Below are 5,454 nucleotides of genomic sequence, written 5' to 3'. Positions count from 1 at the left end.
TTTTTTTTAAAAGACAAATCATCATTAATCAAATAATAAGTTAAGGCTTGAGGAAGTGATAATTGTAACTTCTTCGGCGGCTTCTTCTGTAGATTTCCCATAATCGTTCCTCGAGGCGTGACAAAATCCGCGGTTTCAGTTGAACCTCGTTGAATCTGAATCGTGACGGTTTCGAAGAAGATGGCTCCGGACAAAATGGAGAGAAGGATTCGGGCCACGGTTCTTCCCAAGCCGGCCTTCCTTCCGGGCAAATCGTCCAGGCCGAAGAAACGGTCTGTCACGACCTGTCGGCCCCGGAAGCGCCCAGAGGCCTTTCGGCAACGGTAACGGCAATTATATGGACAATGCTATCGATCCGGAGATAACTGTACTCTAATGGGAAGCGTTTACCGGGTTCACACTCCCTTTGTCTCAGCCCAGATCCTTGTCGTTTTAATTGTTGAAGCTGGGAGCCTGGCGTAACTCGTCAGAAGAACACCTCTTTAGCGGGATGTGAAAGGATTTGCAAAACCGCCATTGTATACTTCTCAATGGAGTAATCTTGAAAACTCTCAGCCTTTTTACAAATTACACTTCCCTTTTGACTCAAAACCCCCTCTTTTACGCCAATTCATCAGATATTTGAACACCTCTGTACAACCTTTGGTGAACGTTCAAAGGATGAAAAAGGGCATGAAACGTTTCTTCATAACTTCAAAAATGTTCTGTTGTAAAACGTAGTGAAAGTCATACGATAATATAATCAAAGATTTCCAATATTTCATGAAATACCATGCTTTTTACAACGTCTGCATTGACATTATAAACTTCTTCATAATTAATTAAGGTTTTTAGTTGAGATAAAAAAGTCAAGAAAATTAAAAAAAGGTGGGGTTGAGATGGGAAGTTAATGTCCGAGTGGATCGATAGGTCAGGTGGTACAGTAGCGGCGTATCTAGCGAAGGTCTTGGGTTCGAATCCCGCTCGTGACATTGACTTTTTTATCTCAACTAAAAACCTTAATTAAATGAATTATAAACTTGTAGTAATTTTTAATGTTTTTCAAATATTAATACCTAAGAATTAACCTTGAACCATTAACTATAAAATTCATCATAACCAAAATTAAATATCATTAATAGTCACAAGAAGAACCCTACATAAATCGTGAGAACATGTGAGAGGCATATCCTATTCTTTTTAATCAGATGGACTAAATTTCAACAAAAATATCCAATAAATAAAGCCAATAAGAGCCGCAGAAAAATTCTGGAGAAAATTAAAAAAAACGGGATGGCCCTCCTGGGGGACGAAATGAGAGAAAAACTCAACTTTGACAAACCTTTTTAAGAAGTCATAGAAAATAGAGGACCTTTTAGAAGAAATGTAAACTCAAAGGACCGTAATATGGTATCCAGTTGTAATGAACACGGGGCAGGGAGTGGTGTGGTGGTAAAGGGGTTATCTGTACCATAGCAAAGACATTGGACTAATCCCAACTGTTTTCCAAACTGAGGTCCATGTAATGAACAACTTTGTGCACAGGAGTTAATAAAGATTAACGTGATAGCTGCACAGATTTACATACTTTCAGACAGTCAGGCACTAAATGCGTATGTATTCCACTCCTTGTCTGGGAGTGATTACATTGCCTAATGACTCCGAGAAAACAAAACAAGACTAATTTAAAGTGGGTGGACATGAAGGCATGGAAGGAAATGAACAGGCTGGCCAACTAAAAAAGAGGCAGCCCTCTCACCCATGGGACCAGAACCACAACTAAGTGCACCGGAGTGTGTGCTAAAGTTGGAACTGGAAAAATAGCTTGAGAACGAAAAACTCAAGCAATGGACAAAAGCACCAGGTACGAGGCAAGCTATGAGATTTATAAATATATCAAAAAGGAAACCGAATCTCTCTCGGCAGGCAGGATTTGATGAAAATTATAGGCCTTGATACCGGCCATTGCCTTCTTAGCTTCCACCTAAAGAAGATGGGCAAAGTAGAGGCAGAAGCATGCCGACTCTGTCAGGAGAAACCAGGGACACCTTTGCCACTGTGAAACATTAGCTCGGTTACGGTACTGTCACTTTGCTAAGGCACTTCTTACACCAAACTGTGCACTTGCCAAGATATGACTATAATTTGTACGGGCTCTACAATAGAAGAAGATGACCTATATTCGCAGAACCTATACGGGCTCGAATTATGCTCCAGAGGGGCAATGACGCATTCAGCTGCCTTAGGTACACCATTAAACCTACCTATTGGAAACATACATGCAGGGTGTCCCGTGAAGATACATCAATACTTCAAGGGTACATCCTATCAAATTGTGCTAAACATCCCCTATTGTCCAAAGTCTTATTTTCAATTTTCACTTTCCTGTTATTGTATTTTATTACTTTTTCGGGAAAACCCTGTATCTTAACAAATATTAATTCTACTGTACATTTGATTAATCAATAAAAAGAGCATTAAAAACCCATAAGATTAATTTATTTTTTAATTGAAACCTTAAGTAAAATATATAGATCAGTTAGAATGTAAGTTTTTACAAGTTTACAAAGTTTTTGTCTAAAGAGTGAGAAATGTTTGGTTCTGTAAATACTGACAGATAAGTTCCCATTATTCATTATCTTCAAACCAATGTACTTAATTTCTCAAAGGTCAATCTTATTTTAAAATATTTGTACAACGTACAAATACGAAATAACGATACAAAATTTATGCCAATCGGAACAGAACAATTTATGCTGTATCAACAATGTATAAATTATTTACGAATCCATGCTATAACTACGCAGGATGGACGGCCTCACAGACTTGTCGGTGCTGTCCGTCAGTATTGGTTGTCCCGTTGTTGGTGGCATAAATTTTAAACGATTTCTTCGATCTTTTTCCAGATATTTTAAAAGCAATTTCTCGAATGACAAGAAATCCTTTGTTAATGACAAACAACATTTTCATGTGGTTATTTAATATTAAAAATGTATATACATTATTTATTTTGCGTTTCGGTAATTCACACTCATCATCAGTTTATTATATTAAATTTCTAAGTTATTAATATCGATATTTTGGATTTTGGATTTATATTTTACATTGGAGTAACTTTCTTCCATATTCGCCATGCGGCCTGTTGACAAGATTGTCATCTTTTAAAAAACAATATGGATATTAATAAATTAGAAATTTAATACCATATACTAGTGATGGGCGTAAATCCGCGAAACGGCCAAACAAATTAAAATAATTAAAAGTAAATACTGTATTGACTTTTTTTTTAAAAACACCACGTGGAAATGTTTTCTGTCATTAACCAATCAATTTAAATAAGACAGATTATTCTCGAAAAATCCATGTTTTAAACAAATGTGTGGTGTGAAGTTCAGTTAGTTAATGAAAGTGGTTAGTTAATGATTATTTGGAGATCGTGAGATGCGGTCTGGTGTAGGTTTTAGAAAAACATTTTCTTTATCGTGCCAACGTTTCGACCTTTATTGAGATCATCTTCAGGGCTCAAAGTGTTTGTCTTCTGTGTAGATAAACAGTGTTAAAATAATTACTTTTTGTGCCCATCCATTGCTAATCACGAAAATTCCAAGCAACGTCACATCAATATGAGCACTAAGGCCTCACGGTCTATGGTAGGAGAAATTGGCGAAAAGTGTGAGTTCGCTTGAAAACGGGGGAACAATCTAAATATCGACGAGTATATTTTTTGTGCGAATTTTTTTAAAATAAATATATAAATAATTTATATAGAAATGTGTGGTTAGTGACCGTTAGTTGATGATTATTTGGAGATCGTGAGATGCGGGAATGCCCTGAAGATGATCTCAATAAAGATCGAAACGTTGGCACGATAAAGAAAATATTTTTCTAAACCTTCGTCATACCAGACCGCATCTCATGATCTCCAAATAATAATTTATATTGAGTTCTGTAAGTTTTGGAAAATTCCAATGCAATTAAAAATATATTACATTATTGTATCAGTTGTACACATTTAAAAAATACTGTGATAGTGGATGAAAACGCAAGATTTTACGCGGAGAGATCAGCGTTGTTTCGCAATTCGCCTATTGGAAAGATCATCAGTTGAGCTCATAAATCCCCAGCTGGGATCGAGTCGCAAATCAAAAATAAACGGACGTATACGCACGATTAAGTCGGTTCCAGTGTTATAAGGCTGATTGATTACATTCACTAGATTGGGAAAGTTTCAGCCAAGTTGATCGGATACGAATAATAAAAAACTCAGTTGTCCGTCGCAGTCAGCCTACTATTTCGGTGCGTTGCCTTGGGTAACGTAAGAGTTTTGTAAATCGAGTCGGTTCTGTAGAAGTCTTTAATTGGAGTAGTGCCCATTTATGGGAAATGTGTAATCAGAGGAAGGGAAAGTGCAGGATTGAACGTAAGCGTTAAAACTCCGTGAATTCATTGGCGGAACAGCCGGCCATTTCGAGTCTTGTTCTGAACTTCCGGCCCTGCGTAATTACAATGCGGAGCGTTCCGGTCCGCGTGCTTTTCTGGAGGGAGCCACGATCGCAGGAATGGTAGTCCGAAGGTGGATTTCTAAAAATACGATGTGTCGGAACTTTCTCACATAGGCGCCCGGTCAGAGGCTCATGATTGAGATTTGGGCCATGATGAAGCTGCGATAGACGTCTGTGGAATATTGATGCGAGCCCCGTCACGGGGAAGATCGCCTTCCGACAAATAGCGTGTCGTTAACATGCGCGGGATGAAGACGTTATTAGTCCCGTCGACGGGGGGTCGAGCGATGCCGATCACCACTACCGGTCTTTCGGTCTTTCCCAGATGAATGGCCCTCTTACAGAATATTTGATAAGGTTATTGACCATGAAAGGCGATTAAATAAGCCTTCACAGACGGTCTTCAGCCACCGAAGCAATACGTCTGTTTTACGAGCCCCTCACCAAAGGTATTACGATATTCTTTAGGAAACGGCTCTCATACATTATTTAACGCTGTGTGAACGTTTCTCGCCGCTTCTGAGTGGGAAGAGACATTTTCCTTCTAAATTAAAATCAAAATGTTACTGCAATCTTGACAACGAGACTTTATTCTTTATATTTAAAAACTGCCAAAAATTTTAAGCCGTTTTAGCAATTAACATATTAGCATACACAGGCAGCTTCCCACTACACACGTTTCCATTTTCAAAAGTGGTAATAAGGCTGATATAACTTACTACAGATGGTATGATGTGATCATTTCCTATCTAAGTTTTGATTTTTTAGTTATTAATATTTATACAGGGTGAATTGCTACTCGTGCTACAAACTTCTCCAGTAGATTCTTCACCCTAAAATGAACAAAAAAGTTCATATTGTCCATGGTCCGATTCTCAACCATTTCAGAGTAATTTCGCTTTTTATCGATTTTGAAAGATATCACGTCCTGGCGTCGGAAAATCGTGATATCTTTTAATCTAAACATTTCTCT

The sequence above is a fragment of the Cimex lectularius genome, unplaced genomic scaffold (assembly GCF_000648675.2).
Source record: "Cimex lectularius strain Harlan isolate CLEC.00 unplaced genomic scaffold, Clec_2.1 scaffold5, whole genome shotgun sequence".
In the NCBI taxonomy this organism is placed as follows: domain Eukaryota; kingdom Metazoa; phylum Arthropoda; class Insecta; order Hemiptera; family Cimicidae; genus Cimex; species Cimex lectularius.
Note: the sequence above shows the minus strand (reverse complement) of the source record.